Source organism: Saccoglossus kowalevskii, chromosome 12, assembly GCF_978046115.1.
Source record: "Saccoglossus kowalevskii chromosome 12, keSacKowa6.1, whole genome shotgun sequence".
NCBI lineage: Eukaryota > Metazoa > Hemichordata > Enteropneusta > Harrimaniidae > Saccoglossus > Saccoglossus kowalevskii.
This window is the reverse complement of record NC_140652.1, coordinates 17,331,213-17,352,827: the sequence shown is the minus strand read 5'-3', so window position 1 is coordinate 17,352,827 and position 21,615 is coordinate 17,331,213. Positions and strand designations below refer to the sequence as shown.

The window sequence follows — 21,615 nt, the reverse complement described above, 5'->3', positions numbered from 1 at the left end:
ATGGAGCGCCACGGTCGTCATGCAGCGTCACAGTCGATTTGTAGCACCACAGCGCCATGTCGTGCCACAGTCGTCACGCAGCGCCACAGTCATCACGCAGCACCATAGTCGTCACGCAGCACCATAGTCGTCATACAGCGCCACAGTCGTCAAGCAGCGTCACAGTCGACATGTAGCACCACAGGTGCCATGTAGTGCCACAGTCGTCACGCAGCGTCACAGTCGTCATGCAGCGCCACAGTTGTCATGCAGTGGCACAGTCGTCATGCAGCATCACAGTCGTAATGCAGGGTCACAGCCGCCATGTAGCGCGACATTCGTCATGCAGTGCTACAGTCGTCACGCAGTGCCACAGTTGTCATACAGCGTCACAGTCGTCTTGCAACGCCACAGTCGTCATGCAGCGTCAAAGTCGTCATGCAGCGCCACAGTCGTCATGCAGGGTCACAGTTGTCACGCGGCGCCACAGTCTCCATCCAGTGTTACAGTCGTCATGCAGCGCCACAGTCGTCATGCAGTGCCACAGTCGTCATGCAGCGCCACAGTCGTCACGCAGCGCCACAGTCGTCACGCAGCGCCAGTCTCCATGCAGCGTCACAGTCGTCACGCAGCGCCACAGTCTCCATGCAGCGTCACAGTCGTCATGCAGCGTCACAGTCGTCATGCAGCTTCACAGTCTCCATGCAGAGTCACAGTCGTAATGCTGTCCCTCATTCATCATGTAGTATCACAACCACCATGTAGCACCACAGTCATCCTGCAGCACTGCTGTCGCCACACAGCGTCGCAGTTTCACAGTCGTTGTCGTGCAGCGTACATTGAAACTTCATGCAAATAAACCAAGGTACACGGGTCGTTTAGGTCGCATCGTGGTTCCATATCTAAATACCGGTAGGGTTCACTCGAACGTGTGTGGAACGACTACCTATGGAGTCGTCATAACAACCAACAGATTAATACATTCGCCATGCAAAACCACAGTCGTCGTGAAGCGCGTATTGTAATTTCATGCAAATAAACCAAGATACACCTGCGCATGTGTCAGATGGTCATAGCGTGTGATTGTTCACAAACAAGCGTCTACCAATGAGCCTTTGCATGTTTAGCGTGTGTTGTTATCGTCGCTTGGGACTCAATTACTGCGCGTGCGCAGGTGATGACCCTCCCGCTTTAAGTCACCTGGAACCTATATCGCGTCGCGTCGATTTTACCGACCGCGAATAGCCGCGTTCTGATTCTTTAATAATCGCGTGAGCCGAAATCTAACGACACACTATGTCGCCACCGCACGTTTTAACGAGATAAACGTCACGTGGAATAAAATGTTCCATACCTAAATACATGCTGGGTTAAATCGAACGCGTGTGGATCCATTACTTGTGGAGTCGAGTCGTTTCGATTGGAATATGACAAATTTATAAATTTGACAAAATAATGTAATTTTACTGTTAATACACATCCGAACGGTTGGCCGTAAGTGACACACATATATACAATTATATGTCATACACAATACAACGATACAATGATGGCAAAATAATGTAACCAACCTGGGTAGTTTCAGTCGAGTAACTCACGGTTATCTGTACCGCGTTTAAGTCATATATGCGAGCCTAATTACAGAGTTTACCACGTCACTTCCCCTAGATTGACGAAATATGCTACTTTAATTACGAAGAAAAAAAAACAGGTGCATACACTGCAAGTTTGTCCTGGTTGGGTTTCAGGTTTCGCAAAAGACAGGCTGTGCTACCTAGCGCATGTAACCTAGCAACGCAGGCGAGCAAAGAATGACCATATATTTTTTTTTTTCCGGCGCTCCCCTTCCGAATAAATATTGCGTCGTTTTTTTTTTGGCCGCGGCGATGATGTCAAGCCCAGTAAAAAGGGCAATGTTTGAATTACAAATCACTTCTTAAAGCGTGGCTGACCGTGAGTCACCGAAAGGCACTCCTGTCCGATCAGCATATAAAATTAAGAAAATAGTTTATAGGATAATATAAGATAAGTAAAAGATCATGCTAGTTTAAATAATTGCTTAAGACATATATCACCTAACATCGCCTTCCGTATATTACAATTTGCGCTGTACTACTTCCCTTATTTCGAAGGTTTAGCAACTGAATGCTGGTTTTTCAGTCTCTGAATATTTTGATGATAACATCGTCACGCGTGTTTGTCACGTGGCCGTGTGATTATCATGAATGAGACTGACCCAACCCCGTTCTTCCAAGAGGCGATATTCAATTCTGTAGATGTAACATTTTCTCGTCAAACGTCAGTACGTATTGGGCCAGAAACGAAGAAAACAATTTTAATATGTACTTTCTTAATTTCAAAATATGATATATACATATACATGAGTCTAACCGGTGTAGGAAGAAATGGACATAATCTTGCTGGGTACTTTCAGACAGTGGACCGACCAGCTGTATGCCGCTGAAATTTACCCGCTGAGTTCAGTATCCAGCGTTCGGTAGTATCATACCGACCGGGCACACGTTCTTCACACAATGACATCCCACTGTACAAACATTAAAGTTTAACTATAACAACCATATGAGAACACACGATCATTCATACAACGGCACTTTTATTCGCATCTATAACGGCGTTTTGTGCGGTGAATAAGCATATCAGTTAGTTGGACATTGTTGTGCAAACTGACTCCTCGTTTCAATGTAAATAAAATAGTCACGTAAGTATATTCAAATGAGGTCACGTGTATATAGAAATAATGCGACTATGTCATGTAATCATGCATAGAACGTAGAATCGTCCATTCATTAAACTATGACGTCATATTCGACGACTCGCCAAATACGGAACATAAGTTTACTGCGCCGCTTGAAATACATATTTGTTATTACGGCGCGCGTTCAGGTTGAAAACTCGAGCACGACGTAAATGAGTCGACATTGTTCCTACAACTTTTCATGACCATACATCTGTCAACCTGTGTTCGACGAACTTCAATCAAGAGCGCGCGAGTACGTGTGTAGTTCACATCACGAAGGATGCAGGTAGTTGTTCCAAAGAAAAAAATGTCTGCTGCGAAATCATCCGTATTTGCCAAATAAGGCTTATTTATTCCGGGTTGTAGACCACAGGTCCTGACGAACATATATATTAACACAGTAGAAATTTAACGATCGGGGTAAGACAATGAAGCAAACACAAAATATATACACATAAGTAATTACATACATTCAAGTGATTAAATTAATTACTCATTGCTTTTTTTCAAATGCACGGTGCACAAAAGCTGCTAAATTGATCGCAATAAATGGGCGAGTACTAGCTTTCCTGCAAACCATAATCCTGGTCTTGCCGGAGTTAACTGTTACTTTCCATTTTGAGCAGTATTTTTCTAACTGATTTAAAGGTGTTGAATGTCAATTCACCTGAAAACAGCACACCTATGTATACACAGAAAATTTTTCTGTGAAACTCGTACCCAAGTCATTATTTAACGTCAGATATGGTAATGGGATAAAACAGAACATTATGGGACGCCACATAAAATGACAACCCCGTAATAACAAGATGTGTTATCTGTATTTTGACTCGGCACTTTGCGACTCGTCCAAATACCAAGATCGTTCGTAAGTACGACGCGATATCACGGGGTCTCCCGGGTAATGACTTCTAAACATACGAATAGTGGTTCAACGTGTTTCAACATACATTCTTTGCCGTATTATAATTATTATTAATATAAAGAGGCACCTCACGCCCAACATTCTTGCTATGAGTACATGTACCGACCTAATGCACTGTCATAATAAATAGGGTACAGCCTTGAACATACCAGTCGAATTCCACTTCACCTGAGAGAACTTGAGGGTCCGATTCACTGATGTGTTGATTCAAACCGTAATAGGGGGTCCACTATTCTCATGTAACTATGGTATTCGGAACAGTGGACGCGCTGACGGGAGAGAATTGAACATTTTTTGAAAGTTTTAGCAAGTCATGTGACACTCTCGCTCAGAACGAGATTTTGGCGGGCATTTACGTCTACTAGTATGCTACGTGTCCCAATTTTGAAGCCCCACAGTGGTCGCCCGGTTGTGTGGGTCACATGCAAAGTAGACCACGCGTCAATATGATTAAAATCTGATGTATGTAGATGTCCCGATTGCTTTCAATCCTAGTCTCCTGAGTACGTGGCCTCTGACAAACCAACTTCTGATCGTAGGAACAAAAACCAGTCAGAAATTGTGATACTGGTCGCTTAGAGGTAAGGGGAATTCCAATAGGTTTAGTCCCTGACAAGCTGCCTCAGCGCAGTTTGGCCGAATTGGCGAGATTTAACATGATTTTCCAGAGCATTGTCAGACAAAAGGTAAGCAATAATGAATCCATTTTTGTTCTGCAAAAATTATGATTAACCAATGATAAGTTATGTGAATTTGTCGAGTTGAGCAGTTTATTAATTCCATGTGGCTCTTTAGCTCCAAGGTGGAATGTAGTTTTTCTCCTCGGCGCACCTAATTTGATTCTAGTTACCAATGACAACACGTACACAAAAAATGAACATATCCGTTATGTTATGTCCCTGGAATTAATATGAAGGCAAACCGTGTAAAACGATATGTTTTTGTGTGGTACATATCAGCAGTTGTAGAAAACAGAGAGAATGGAATAGAACACTAATATTTCACGTGTCTATAATTTTCACAATGAATAAATGGAAAATAGTCAAATAAAAGCTTTTCTAGGTCTTCGTGGTAAGCCGCATTCGATCTCAGTTGTATAAAAAGTTTACCGGTTTACAAAATTCGGTTAAAAAAGTAATGTGTACACATGTAACACCATTGAAACAAGATTGGGCATTAGCTGCTCGGTTTATACATGTTTTCCGTTTGACACGGCGATTCTAGCTGATTTCATTCAATTTTCTCGGCTCACTAATCCGTAACCAACCAACTCTCCCCTTTCACTCCGAGACGCAAGACAACGATCAGTAGCCAAATCTTGCGTACATGATAGAAGTTTTGTCTTACCTGAGCAGATAGGCCTGAAATAACCGTCAAATACTACACCTTATTGAAAACGCAGATACGTATTGCAGTTGTTGACACTAGCTAAGTATATCAGAGTATTTAAATCCCACGGAGTCCCACGCAAAGCGAAGCATAAGAATGACATCCCAGTGACGTCCTCGTAGATTCACGTCACCGACTTGCTCGTTTGGATTCAACCACGCTCGTACCTTAAACACACATCCGAGTCGAATAGACGCCACGGGTGAAGAATTAGCTATCTAAAAAACTATAACGATGCCCCGTGGAACAAAACACATGTAAACGATTGTGAGTTACATTTTTATTTTCACTACGCTCACCGCATCAGACAGTATGCCTCAGGGTTAGCGTTCAAGCTTAATTATATATCCCTTTCCTAAAGTCATTAACAATTTTATGCCACCGATAACGGTTGATTGACAAACGACACAATCAGTCTATAATAATGTTTTTTAGTGGGCGCAATTACCTAAATCGCTATAATTATGTCACGTTGTTTTCGGTAATTTACTCGCAATGTTAACAAAACAACATGACCTGTGTAGGACCAAATAAGGTTAGATGAAATCTACGATTACATTTTGGCAAAAAAATTGCGCAATATACATAATTACAGATAGGGAATACAGTTGTTCAATTTCCAATAATAGGTTATGCTTGATTCATTGCGAAAGTTTTCGTTTTGGAAATAGTTCTGTCTATACGCTGCTTACACGTGCTCTTAGTATAACTTAAAACACCTAACGTTTTACCGTGTGATGAGAACTTGACACTCAACACTAAGTGTGCTGTTAGTTAAAGCGCGGTGGTCGTCGCGCAGCGCGTGTTCGAATTTCATGTAAATAAACAATGCATTTTACACGCGTTGTATACGTCGCTATAAGTCCCATATCGAACAGGACGCGGCGCGACGACTACCGCCCTTTAACTAATCCGATAGGTAGCAAACACCAAGTGCGATTTTAGTAATATTTTGACGTTTATTATGTATTTATTATTTGAGTATTAGATTTATTAAACCCGCAGTAAGACGCAGGACAAGTTCCGCTTTTTGTTATAAAATCGTCCATTGTAGTCTCACTCGCGAAATATTATTTATGACTAAAATTTAAGCATAGTCTATAAAACATGTGCTTCGCGACCTTATCAATCTGGGTATGTATACGAATACTCGCTTAACTAAAGAGTACTTGCCTATATTGTTCAAACTTGAGTTAGTATATTACAGATACCTTAAAAAGAATTATGACGTTATCATTAAATATGACGTCAAGCTTGGGTGAACAGTATCCACACCCTCGTCTATTAAACATGTATCCAATGAAATCACGTATTTGAAGTCACGTGACCTAGGCTAGGTCGCGTGATTATCTATCCTTTAAACAGGCAAAGTTTTGAGACATGCTTATCAGACAACATTAGTCGTAGCACACTTCCTGTTTTGTTTTGTTTTTTGTTTTTTTTTACGCGGATTAGATGACGAAATATACTAACAAATTAAACTGTTTTCTCTCCAGAAATGTAACTCAAACGAAGAAAATAGCTAGTGCAGGTGACGAGTTGTCGAAATCAGATTCCTTACCAACGAAGGAGGTAACTTGCACAACTATGTCACGTTGTTGCCGGATCGAAATCGACAAGGTAGCGCAAGCGTGACCCTTTACAAATATGTGACATTACTCGTGGCTTCAAAATAGCAGCGAACACTTTGTAAACAAACTCTTTAAATATGCAAACCCATAAGTAGCGGAGATGGCTATCACATACAACTACCGAGCTTATCTATAATTGAATAAATCACTATATCAACACGAGTAAGGAGCAGTGGTATACAAAACCATCACGATCGACTGTTCTCTTAGAGAGTATGGAAACAAAGCGTTATTGAACGTCGCGTAGTGACTCCAAAGTCCGATCGTCAATGTCAAGTTCGATGTTGAACACACCAATACATTTGATCACAATTATTCTACTCGACACGCCATAGCAACAGCAACGTACACTGTTATGTCTTGCTTTTATGACATCTGGTATTTTGTATTGTCTTCAATATATTCTGTCCTTATTCAAATTATCGCTTTCAACTCTCTTCTCGTGAATAAGTAGCTGCCGCGTCTTAAACGTCATATCAGCGACTAAGAATGAAGTATTAATATTTGAGTTGATAGATGTTCCCGTCAATTTTATTTTCAACCAAGTCCATCATGAAAACTGTTAGGTTACAGTGAATGCATGGTTCGTGGGCATCTCATCTCATCTACATAACAGTCATTACATGAACACATTGATGGCTTCATCAGCACGGACATTACTTAATAGCCAAGCTAAACGGCCTTTCACTGATGACCGTAGTGTATATATATTATGAATACTCATGAATTGTATCGCAGAGTCAAAGTCACAGTACATGCAGGATGCCGGATACACATATATATATATATATATATATATATATATATATCAAATACGAAAACAATCTCCAGATTTGACTATGTCAATCCATTACGACCACGTACCACATTGCCCGGAAACTTTTAAGCACACCGACAAACAATACTTCACGATCAAATTTAAAACGCTGTAGTCCCATTGTGCCCATGCACTGCCGTAATTACAAAATCAATACCATTTACCGTATCCAGGAAAACGTAAAAAAAATAAGAAGATCCACACATATATACACATTGAAAGACGTGTGTCCGTGTTATGTACTAGTTAGGTATAGACGATTAGCTAATTCAGAGACGCATACAAGATAATAATTGGACAAAGACAGTTTATAATTTTTTTTCATAATATCAAAATGAAGATGTTTTAGTAACCATGAACTATAACGCCCACACCAACGCTCCATTAATAGCTTGTTTTTAGGACATATGTTTGTTTGTAAAGACTGGTGACGTGGTAAATTTCACACAGCGCAATTACCTTGCATCTAGTCCGCGAGCACTGACAATATTAGTATGCTATGCAAAAGTTTGTGATAATAACGAAATGGCCCGGCCAATTTGAGCCTCGAGATTACAAATCCGAACACCCGTGTCACCCACATTGGTAATGCATTAGACAGAAGCCATGATTAGATGCTGTTAACGCTGAAATAATAATAATAATAATAATAATAATAATAATAATAATAATAATAATAATAATAATAATAGAGCACATTTTCACAACTCTCCGCGGGGGTATCGCCCACACCTAATAGTTTAAGCATCATACTCTTAGACAGATCGAATGAATGGTTAGTTGCAACTACTTGGAAACAATAATTAACGAAGACGAGTACGTGAATAAATGTAGTTCAATACAATTCAGTCTGAAATATTTTGCAAGTTCGCCACTATGCTGATCAACATATAATTTGCGGTCACTCAACTGTTAAGGTAGGAGCCTAGTCATAATTTTTGACAAAATTGGTTTATTATGTACAATCTTAAGGCTAATGTATCATGGTACAATGAAATGGCATTATTATGTGTGTTACAGTTGTGCTTTTTGAGAAACGTGTCCTAATATTTCTTGAAAATTGCTATTTTTAACAATTCCATAGAACACAATGTTAAAGAAAAATTGCATTTTTAGACACTTTTTAAAACTTATTTTTTTTTTAAATAATTCAGAACAACAAAACGTACTCCATCATTAACAATATATGTTTTTTTTCAGCCTATGTCACCAGGCTAGATTTTGTGATATTGCATAATATCTCTGCCATAGGAACCTGTGGTAAAAGTGTTATAATAGTGTCAAAATGGCGACTTTCCACTAAAATACAACCATCAATTTCTCGAAAAAAAGGCTGGTGACCCCCAACTTTTTTTAGGTCAATATTTTTATATTGCCTTGGAGTACAGTTTATTGCAAAATGAATAAATTCTGGGTTTTTGAATTTATGAGTAGGCTTCTACCTTATTGATCATGCATAGGAAGAACCGTCGTTACGATGACAATTCTTGATTGAAATGGCCAATCCAATCTCGTGTTTACCAGTGGTTTAGAACACGCCGTATTAGATAAAAACAATATTAGATAAAATGTTAATCAGCAGAGGTAGATTTTATTTTGCTCATTTTATAATAGGAAACCACTGTGACATTAGGTACCCGGATGCAGTCACATGTTACCAATTGACCAATTCAAACTCTCAATAGATGTAATGACCGTGTGACCTAATTTGTATTTCATTGTACAAAACTAGAGGCGATATTCACTGTGCTAAGAAAACTGGTTAATCGAATATATAGGATGAAATATAAGTAGTGTACATGTAATTATTTAATACAATTGTTCATCAGTAATGTGCATAACAATCTAACGCAAAATGGGTAGGTAATGTGAAGTTTTTGTTCTTTTTTTTTATTCCATATGATCTCCGATCCCAGATGGTTTATGATTTGTACAGTTTAACAATCATTTAAATATTATAATGAACTGCCATTAAATTGATTATATGACATGCCGTGCTACTGTATACAAATAAGCTAAAACAAATTAATTACTGTTGGTCCGTGGTATATACCCGTCTCGTGTTCCGTCCAAGTCACCGCTCCTTAACGTTTTTACCTTGGGCAATTTTCCTGTGGCCAATGTTTAAAATATTGATCGAAGTCAGTTTGGGGTGCTCTTAATGGCGTACATTCACAGTTATATATCTTTACAAGCTTTTACCATAAATCGCGCCATGTTTTCATCATTGTTAAAATGAGCGTACATTCATACTTTTATATAAATATATACAAGTGCAATATACATCGACTCGCTGTCACGTTGTCATTATTACAGCGGGAAGTAACAAATAGATCGTCAGTTTTCAATTTCCTCATTTTACGCCTGTTTTAGGGATTCTGGTTCTTCATCGTATTAATTTAAAAGTGTTTCCATGTACCTGCCGTTATGTATGAATAAATGAATAAACTATTATATGTACTTGTCATAGTACTAGACTACAAGACGTCGTTGCTGAACCTCAAACACGTTGGCTGATTTGTTTGTTTATATCTCGCTCACTCAGTTTGTTTACACACTGTAATGTGATAGGCAACTGTACACTTAAGCACCATAGACTGATTTATGTTAGTCGCGGTCACGGTGTGATCTCCGTTCACACAATTGTACACCCATGAAACGAGTCTAGTGTTGTTCTGACAAATTGAATTTGGACTTCTTGGGGAAAAACTTGAAATCATGTTTCATTTGAATTCAATTTATGGTGAACTATAATTTACAAATCATTGTATATACTGTATCAACAAGTTTCTCGGCATATTTTGAGCCAAAAAAAAATCCAATTTACAATGGTTTTCTTCAATGCAAAACATGATGAACAACATGATTTTTTTTCACTAGAACAACATTTTTTAACAAAAAATATTAAGTAAATTGGCAAATTTAGCAAATATTTCTGGAGAAAGATATGACTTAAAAATGAAGACTTATGACAAATTCAAAGGATATTACGCCGTCTTGTTTATATTCGGTATAATTTGTCATTGCCTTGAATTAAATAACGCTTTCGAGGTAGTGAGGTGAGATTTGAGTAACGAACAGTTAATTCTATGACAATTTACACAACTACATGTAGTTAATTTCGATCGAAACATGAATATACAGTATTAGTGTTGCTGATAGTTTGAGACGAAACAAAAAAAACGGCTCATCACCTTTCAAAGGTGATGGAATCGTACCATGGCACTGGACAATGCAAATATCCCTGGACAAATATATTTAAGACTGTGAATGTTATTATGAAAGTAAATCATTTCTATTTGAATTAGCAGTTGTGCATTTACCACTTTATAGTGACAATATCCATCCATTCCTCTCATTGGTTTCATTATAGAGTACAGTAAAACCTGTTAACCTAACAGGCTCCTATTATAAAGATTCTCGTCTGAGCATGGAAGGAACCTACCAAATATCAGACGTGATTGTTGAATTAAACTAGTAAGGCTCTAACGCTCGTTAAAGTCGGCTATTAAGACACGAAGAGGTAATGGTAACTGAATATTATTTAGTCACGATATTTTCTAGAACAGTTTTATTATTCGTTGTTTCGTCATCTTTGAATACACACTGATATTATTAGAATGTTAATGATATAATTAACACTACGATATAGACTTTCTGTTTTCAACATTGTGAAATTCTTTCGTTTTTATGCCGAAAATTACGGTAAAGTAAAATTATATTTGTTATGGTTATTGCTGTAATTTCAGTTTGTAATTTAATTTTTGCAACTTTCAGTCATAATTCAAGACAAATAAAATGCATAAATATGGAGAATATAGTAAAAAAAATGTATTTTACCTGTAATATTTTTGTGTTTTGATGAAAATTATAATTGGTGTGCATATGAATATTCATAACATATTTCAGAACTTTCTTGTTTTCAGTTTTCTTCCAAAAATACGAACGAATTTCACAAAGAAAGACAAAAAGGAAACTCTTTATCACTTTGTTGTATGCTTATAAAACTCACGTGAAAACTACACATATGAAATGTGTTGGTTAAAAATGATAAAAAATGATTTTTTAATGGCATGTGATATTTTATGTAAATAATAATCATTAATGAAAGCCTGTTGTTATTGTAATGTTTATTATTTTTCCGCCACGTTTTCCAAATACTTTTTTTTCAAACGAATTCTTCTCAAAAACACCTGCATCAGTTGGGCTGAACATTGAGATAAAAATTCTATGTGTCCGGCCGCCATCTTGTACTTGGTAAAACCCGAAAGTGCTTAATTCTTGAATTTGGTTGTGTAGCACTTATGGAGTACGTGGAGTAAGATTCGCAAACAAAAAATGACCTTGATCGCCATTTTTAATTTTCGAAATACATTCCAGCATTCACTAATTCTAAGCCACCTGTTTAACTTGCGCGATATTACATAGCAAAAGATTCCCTTTAAAATGATTTTTTTTTTCAGATTTTCCATTAATCACGTGGTTTGGCTGTCAAATTTGATTAGGTAATTCAAAGAAGTGACCAATTACAAGTGATCTATTTGTCCAATCCAATTTGTTGTGATAAAAGTGCAGTTGTCTATTTTTGATTTGGATTTTGTTTTGCATGTAATTTGCATAATTGATATTGAAGGAAAATTCCAAAACAGTAATGTTGTTGGCCACACACTACCCAAATCTCATCTTTCTCTTCACACAACCCAGCCGGGGAAAAAGATTTTTAAATATTTCATAACATTTTTTTCAGATTGTAAAATGGATAATGGTAAAGAGGAGGGCCCAGTATGCACTGAAAATTGAATGGCTAATACGTAATACATTGAGACAGCAATTTGTAAATAAAAATCTGATATGATAAAAAAGATATGCCAAACATAAAAGCAAGCTGACAATATTAGGTCTTGTTGTACATAAGAACGTGCAACAAGAGACAATAGGGTAGCACCGGTCAAGAAATATAAGATGATCATATATGGTCAAGCAACCTCATTAATATGCATAAATGTAATAGCCTAAGCACTGTCGTAGATATAAACATGCAACCAGTACCATACTGATGGCTTTAGAAAAAAGATATGACTAACATAATAGATGAGCACATAAAGCCACCTGGACTTATTAATATGCACAAATCACAAGTCTCAAGCACTATGGAACTAAGGAACATGCAACTAACGTAATAATGATAGAATGATACATAACCACTTTATTATGCATATTTTGAGCTCTGTTGCAGATGGGAGCATGCAACCAGTGATATCATAATAGCATTGCACAAGAGATATGACTAATATAAAAGATGGCCATATGTGACCTTATTTGTATGTATATCTCCAATATCTTAAGCGCTATTGTAACTAGAAACATGAAACACACGCTATAACGCATGCATTTTAGAGGTATTACTAACGTAACAGATGAATAAATGTGTATACGTTGCACAAATCAAATCGTCCAACATTTGAGATCTGCTTACCAACCTTGCGCCGAAGACGTGACCTTACTAGGAGGTCCGGGCATTCCCCTCTTAAAAATCTTGAAATCTAGACCCTCTGAAACGCTATTTCCTGCATTTTGGGGGGCAAATTTTGCTGACATGAAGGTTTTCAGCCTAATTTTGGAGGGGCGACCCCCTCAAAATTTTTTCGAGGGGACGATCAACCCCTCTGACAGCCCAGCCCCCCCCCCCCTGTGCCGCCTCGCAGTGAATTTATTCGGAAACTCTAGCGACAAAACAAATCAGGTTTCGTCTCTTTAATGTTTATCTGCATTACTTTCTCCGCTAAATTTACTTGATTACGATATTCGTAGGGAAACGAAAAAAAAAACAAGTTTATGTTAATGAGATCAACGCGGATAGTTTAATTGTTGGATTTATGGCGGGAATGAACAGTTGCAAACCACAAAAAATATGGCGAGGAGGTCAATGACCGACACTAACGTATCGTCATTTAGAGTTAATTCAACTTTTTATCTGACTTGTGTTCTCTCATTCACATGTACAACCCTGGGGTCGAAGGTTAACCTATTTTTCTTTGCTGCACTTTCGACCAAATCATGGAGGTAATACCTTCCATGACCACACTAGTGTTCCGATGTGTACCAGTCATGATCGTCGAGTCACGTACGTCCATGATCAAGTTCTTTGAAAACATAAGTAAACAAAATCTGACCTTGATGTCAGAATACTGACGTAACTAGATTGTTTTCCTAATCTAACTATCGATTGTTCGATTGCAGATCCTCAGTCGTCTCGCCGCGTAGTGTTGTATATGGGTCCCATGCGAAGAGTAAAATACATTATTTATTACACAAAATCCAACCGCACAGTCAGTGCAGCGACAATGAGGCTTTTCTTAAATGCCAGCAGTTTCCCGCCCCGCCCCTATATTTTTTTTTTTACAGTTTTGACCTGGACAGTAAGCTACTAACAATATTGGTGTTTGTTGAACTGCCTTGCATCGTGTGTGCGTCAATATTTATTATCGTCGAGTGGATCTGGTTGCGGAAGTGTCCTGTATACTTAAGGATTAGTGCGATTACTCATTCCAAACTGAGAAAATTGACGCTCCAAAGTTCAACTAGGTGCCCACATTAGGCATTTATCGGTGTTTGGTATAAACGACCTATAAATAAAACTAACACTTCAAAAGAACTAAATGGGGGAAACAATGAAATAGACAAATCGCGGTCAAGTCAGTGGCGGATCCAGAGGGGGGCCAAGGGGGTCATGGCCCCCTCCAAACGCATGAAAATGCATCTGGATTACGCATAGCATCGTCCGAATCGCACGCTCCCGTGTATTCGACCTATAGGCCTGGACCCCCCCCCCCCAATACATTTTGCTGGATCCGCCCCTGGGTCAAGTAACCCTCTATAGGCACTGTAGGCAGAAATGTGGTGGATGGACTAAATTCAATGCGATAGTCTCTCAAAAATGAAAAATATGAGTTAGATTAACGGCTGGATATCAGCTTCTTTTTTATAACATTCAGGAATGGTTTCGTCGCTGCAACTATTTGCCAGAGTTTGGAGTCATAGTCTTATTTCGCCAGGCGTGAGAATTTTCCTCCGTTTGTTTTCTATGTTATAAGTTTGATGCAAAACGATCGTGTAATGTCAATAACGATGTGTACAACCTGAGTTGCATATTGTTAATTTGAAAATTATATCATTTGTAATTGCCTTAAAATATTTAAAAAATATGTTTATTATACTTTCACTTGCCTCATTAGGCAAAACTTCAAATATTGTATTTCTTCAGATAAATATATCGTATTTAGGTTTTTCCACAAATACATCTTTTGAAACGAATATCTTTCTACCCCGGGCCCCTAACACCCACCAACGTATGGCGCACATGTAAACGATACAGGAATTCCTGATACGTCTTACTATTTTAATGTTGGTTACGTTGCCATGGTAATATTGAGTGCGACAATGACATGACTGAAGTTGATGTGGCATTGCGAGCAGCACTTTGAGTCTGGTATTTTGTTAAATCGCGTAACCCGCCGTGTCAAAAAATGATTATGATATTTGGCTTGGTGTGGATAAAATTCTGCAAAATATCGCCACGCTTGTAAAACTGGCACAACGCACTGTGGCAGCATTGATATATGTGAAAAGCGATATGCGACGAATGCTTTAATTCTCATCCGAACGAAATCACGTCAACTGGATTAAAACAATCGATCACTAACAGGTCAATTACTAAAAAGTAGTTTTGACTATCACCACATTGTCACCGGTAAACAATACTAATTACCTCGGCACATATTCGTCATTAGTGTAAACAATACTTGGTTTATGAATCGTAAATATGCTATTATAATATCTTAATGCGCATACACGTTGAATTAACCCCCCCCCCCCGTCAGGTAACCCCGGTAATGTACTAATCAAATGAACGTATCTAACTTCGCTCTCACAAATAATTCCGTTGTTGCCTAGTAACGCGAATTGTGCTACTATTTCAGATTGGACTTGTCGCGCGGGCATCGAGATCTTTCCGTGATAACCGAACGACTGTGTTACTTATAGTCGACACAGTCACGTGATAACCGATAATTTCAAACTTTCAATGGAAAAGATAGTTCCATGGTGTCACGTGATCGTCATGCCTGGTACGTGTTTGACTCACAAGGTTATTACGCTTAGTATTATTTTTAGAGTTGACGTCTCCGGTCAATAACGGTCATCGACACTAATGACGCTGGAGCCACCACATACCGACTACGTCATCGTTGCTCCACCATGCACTTGTATGTTTTCAATGGCAAAGCTTCTGAGTCGTCGCGCTGTGTCGCGCTCCGTCATAGAACGCTCTAAGTTGCCAAGACGCGCGCCACTGTACCATGTATTTCTTTGGGCTCTGCGCAAGCTGCTGTGGAACGCCGCTCGAAGAGCCGGTGAAAACAGTTACAGTCGACAAAAACATCACAAACTCAACTTTGAAGTAATCTTTCGTCTTCGTGCAACACGACGCGTTGTGATGATCGTCAAGCTTTAAAAGTTGCTAAATTTTTCTTTTGTGATGTAAAAAATCTACACGGATTTTGCAGAAATAAGGATTGCAAAGCTTTATGTGTTATGTCCTTATTCGTCACTCGCTTTTATCATAGAAAAAAAATATTCAAACATAAAGCGCGACTTGGGAAAAAGAAACACAGTCACACTATATAACGTTCTCGACGGAAAGCGATTAATTTGACGACAACATCAAAACAAAATTATACGACCGTTTTCTTCTAACAAACAACTTTTTTGGCACGAATTGGTGTACAAATTTCTAATGCGCAATCCAGTGGCCGACATTAACGATCGTGACGATGTTATTTTCTCGTCGTATACTTTAGTATAAAATATCTAATTTCTTCTCAAAATAGCACGAACAGTCCCTCTTTATGTATATTTGCATATTGTTTTTCACATTCAAACTGCAGATTCCGAAATGTGTCTGTTATTTCAGGGTTTAAATTTTATAAGTCTATCTCAATCTTAAAGGGGTTGTGATAGTGCTGCCCAAATCAGAAAGCCAGGGGCGACGTTAATGCTTATGTATGTATTACTTATGTAACATATATATTACATATTGTGCTATCTAAGGAATGTCGCTTCCGTCGAGATGAGGTATTAGGCAATAATACGATATCAACTATTACGCAGCATTGTATAGAAAGTATCGCCTAGTATTTTACCGACGTCGTGTATAGCTTTTCGAAGTTTACTGGAATTGAAAATCGGTTCTAGTGTATCCAAATCTTATCCAAAGTCTTCGATGGCGAATCAATTAGAAAACAGTAGAATATCCACAGTATCGCGAATGCTATAATTTTTGTAGCATCTGACCTAATCAATACTGAATCAATAAGTATGATTATGCTAGACAACATTAGAAATCAATTATAGAAGATGATATTTACTCGATAATAAGTGTATGTGTGAAATGGACTAGATGTGCACACAGTCATATGTGTATGGCTATTCGTATGTAAATGTCACGTATGTAAATGTCACGGAAATACCAATACTAGTATTAAATCAATGATATTAGAAATAACGTAATTTTGTGAGTCCAAATTTACATATACAAGCACAACAACCACCTACGTAAGTGGAGTGTTACGATACACTGAGACAATTTAAATAATTTGCATATTACTGAAACATTGCATGTATGTATGTTTATTTCTACATATCACTCGTTTGAATGGGCTGTAATCGACGAGACTGTTTTTTTTCTATTGAACAATTGAGAACAATTATTACAAAATTTCCTTTATTGAAGATCGACAAATGGCTTCATTTTAACTTTGTGTTTTAGATTATTTTCATAATCTGTCGAAATTATTATTAACTATCTGTTTGAAAACTGCTATGAAAGTGGATTAGGAAAAGGCGGGAAATGAAGCGATTTGTGTTAAATGACTGTCCGCTCAGTTTTGTTTAAAATAGAATGATAGAACAGTGTGACGCAGAACTTCTACGTACGTACTTCGTACTGCGTCTGCGCAGAAAAGTTACACAATTCACAAGATATTGGGGTTTACTTGTTGAACTCATTTGTATCTTAACAATATCTGTGTCAATGAATTATGCTTTATTTTAAGAGCGCAAGTGTGGTTGCAGATATTTAGTTAATGTTTCTTCCCTCGTGATAGGAGTAGTAGCTTTTGGCGAAATGTCAACTTAGTTTTGGCGTTAACATATGAATTTCACCCAAAGACACGTAGGCGCCATCATTACCATCCAGCATCTAGGGCGAGTGCGCATGCGTCAAATAGTCACACTATTCATCAATGTGGGTTTATTTGTTAAAGTGATGTATATTTGAACAGTATACGAGTCGATGAACCAATGTTTAATTTAAGAGAGCAAGTGTCGTTCTATTTTTGGCGCAATTTCAATTTTTCAAAGATTTGGCACAAACATCGATTCCATCCAAAGAACATAGAGCCCATGTATTAAAGATTAGTTGTTTAGTTTCTAAAGCCGGGAGGCAACTGTCTTTACTATCTTATATGCTATAATTAAGGTAGAGATGCAGTTTACCTGACAGGTATTTTAATTAGTTAATTAAGAAACCAAGATGACCTCCCTTGTCCACAAAACTATATATTTTCGGAAAGCTTATTGTATGAATTTTAAAGTTTTGTTAGTATTTTATTTTTATGGACACTGTAGTTTGAAATATGCACAAAAATGTGCTTTTTTGGTTAAAGTGATTTTAAAAAAAATAGCTTCTAAACCATGCTTATGTTTCCTGTCAAAATTATTTTTTGCGTACATCTGTTTACTAAAAAGAAAGCGCCGTCTTGAAAACTGTCTACCAGTTGTCAATTTTGCAGGGCAGCAGCTCAAATTTCACTACTTCAAGTTTATGCATAAATTAACACCCAGGCTAGTTGTCTGTACGATTGCTGTAACACTATTCAACTAAAAACAATGCCCCGACGGCGTTTTGAAGATAAACACATTGTCAATCATTTGTGAAAATTTCAAAACAAAAGCTCAAAGCGTCTAGGAGCTATTTGTTTTTAAAGTTCTTGAATGTGCTCTAAAAAAGAAGCTGTGATAATTGCTAATTTGCATAACAATTCACTCAGTAAGAAGTTTGCTAATGCTCATAATTAAAATGGTTGTTACAGTTTCAAATTTAAATGTATTATCGTTTTGTAAAAAGTTAAATACAGTGCATAATATGGAGATCCCGTCATTTCTTTTTTTCACCATGTTTTTTTATTATTTATGTACAGCCTTGCTAAATCTTGCTAAGCATTCAAAAGAGATAATTTTGCAACTGTTATCTATATTTTGAAATCGTTTTTTTGAGTATGTTCCGCTATGCACAATTCTACAAAATTTCAACAGTTTATAGCCAAGACTTTTTGGATAATAAAAGTATCGTATGAGTCCGGGTTAAGGGCTATTATTGTGGTTCCTGTATTATGTGGGTGCATTTGAAAACATTTCTTCAAAATGCATTAAGAACAAAAATTATAATGATTTTCCTGTATTCGCCAGCTTGTCTTGTGATCGCTTCCTATTCCCTTTACTGAACAGCGATCTCATGTCTTTGTTTCAATACAGCGGGTAAATGTTTACTAATGCGCGCCATTTTGTTTAGGGACCTGATTGAAAAAAATCGGAGCCCACAACTGTGGCAATCGTCATATTTTCATTTGTTTTTATTTGCGACTTTGTGATGAAGTGACTTATATTACGGATTGAATATGACAAAGCAACACAATGGATTATACATTCAATCAAGTGGTGGATATACTATAGAGGTTTCTGTGTTCTTTTTATAACAGAGCATCTTCAAACTTGTTGCAAACTCGACCCGACTTTCTGCACGTCATTTTTGATCTCTTCGTCGATTCAAAATGGCTGACAATTTAAATTCCTTATTATGATGTACGATTTATGGGTGGCTGAGGGCCATTTTGGTTCCACGACGTCGAACACGTGACGTGTCTCCGCTCGGAGATGTGAACACAGCTCGTAATTGGAGATGATTTGTAACTGTTGAAGCCCTGGGTGTATGAAACGGTAGTAAGTTTGTAGTAGAGCCTGGAACAAATGAACGCGCGTAACAGCTCTAAAATAGAACATCTACTAGTACGAGGTGTATTCAATTCTCTCGCCAACGTGTTTGCGATTTTTCGGACATACCAACAAATAATTTCAGAGTAATACGTTTCAAGATTCTAGAGTCAGACAGGGACTTTGTCATCACCTACACCTAATTGTTTACTTTAAAATGACCAAATCCACTCAGGTGACCATAGATCTGAAATCCTGCGTCGCTGTACAATGTGTTTCGTGAGGAAGGGTGTTTCAAGAATAGTACACACGAAAACCACACACACACGCGTACGGAAGCACACACGCATCCACGCAAAAACCATGATACATCAAAGAGTAGAAGGCAAAAAAAAGAAAAAAACGTAATAGCAATCGTTTAACATGTACACCAGCCACGTGTTCTACTATAATGAAGGGTACGCATACCTGTGTTCTGTCCAGCCAAACTCGAAATTTCCCCGTACGTGGTTTGTATAAACAGCGACGGGAGCAAAAGATGAGACTTCTGTCTTCCCGAACTAGTGGATCACAGAGTTCGATTCAACCAGTATCCATACGGTGCTAGCGCTCTGCTGAAGATATGTACGCCACCTTTACACTGACTAAGGTTTGTATGTCAACGATGCCCGCTTTTCATTGGTAATATTGACTTTATGTCGTTGCACATGTACATAAAAGAGAATGGCCACGGAGCTTCCTTGAAATTATAAACCGAAGCGGAAATTAACTCCCTAGTTCATTGAAGATTCTGACACACCTGTTGCTAAGTGCGATGCCGGGGATAAGGCGCACGAGTGGATTGGCCGCCAGCACTCAGTAACCCTTTAGGACCAACACGACACAGTGTTCGTGGTGTCCGTTTTCACCTCAACAGGCTTGTTTATCTTTTGAATTTCCAGCTTGAGGTTTTGCGTGTGGCAGATGCATTTTTCCATTTCTTAAAAATTGTATTATATACACGCACACCCACTTTGCCACGCGGATGTTTCCTTTGAAGCTCGATGCCAAGATTGCGACGTTGATGTCTGAGCATGATGATATAAGATGAAGACTATTTTCCGTTTGCGTGTCAGTCGAGCGCATGTCTCATCAATCACATCACGGAACACCGTAGAAATGAAATGAAAATGTTGAAATGCGTAAAGTAAAAGAAGCCGATCGAAATTCTCGTCATATTCAGAAACAAAATACTTCATATTTAAATGTAATGCTTTCGATAACGCAGCGTTAATGTTCGAAATCTTTTGAAATCATTTACTAGTAAAATATTGTGTTTTGTCAGCATTTGCAAGAGGAGAGCACTCTGTTTTGTTTACTAGTGTCTTTCTTCAAAAAAAAATGTTCGTTTACTTGGGTACATATGTTTTTGTTGAGCAGCACTCTGGATTTGAACGGAATATTTGCAGATCAAATGTTGAAAATCATCTGTCACTAATACTCAATTGTTCTGTGAAAATAACTATATGTGGAATTGATGATTGTGAAATTCCCAGTTTATAAGTCAAGGGTGCTCCACAAGAACACATTTATAAAAGAATTAACTTATTTAAAATTATTCCCTATGAGTTCAAAAATATTGAGACTGTGACTGGGAGAAAAAAATGAATCATTGTACAAAACAAGATTTGTATTTAAACTAATTTTTGATGTATAATATTGTTGATTTTAATTCTTTTACGATTTTTATTGCTTTGTTTTGTGTTCTCCGACAATATTGCGTTTATCATCTTGATATCTGATGTTCATTTCTTAGAGAAATACACACTTGACTGTATATCACGTCATCAAGTTTGCAGTATAAGTACGCCTACTCGGAAGACATCGATAATTAACCGACCCCGTCCCCGAAAACAAGGATTCGACAATAGCGGTCGAACAGGAGCACTCCAACCGTCAGGTAATCGTATGAGTTAGAGTGTGTTTATAAATACACTTGACCTTCAGCCTCGGTTTAGGAAGTGCTTTCCACAACTGTGGTGTTTACATTTATAAACACAAGACCACGAGTTGCAATTACGACGACGAA

General features: G+C 37.8%; 1 protein-coding gene across 1 annotated transcript in view; it reads right to left on the bottom strand.

Annotated features, from left to right (window-relative positions):
• Positions 1 to 20,052, bottom strand: part of LOC102808381 (insulin-like peptide 7) — a 29,067-nt gene extending 9,015 nt beyond the window's left edge. The window contains exon 1 of the mRNA XM_006815088.3: positions 20,016 to 20,052. The gene's annotated coding sequence lies outside the window, so the exon portion shown is untranslated. The remainder of the gene's footprint in view (positions 1 to 20,015) is intronic.
• Between the last annotated feature and the right edge of the window lie 1,563 nt (positions 20,053 to 21,615).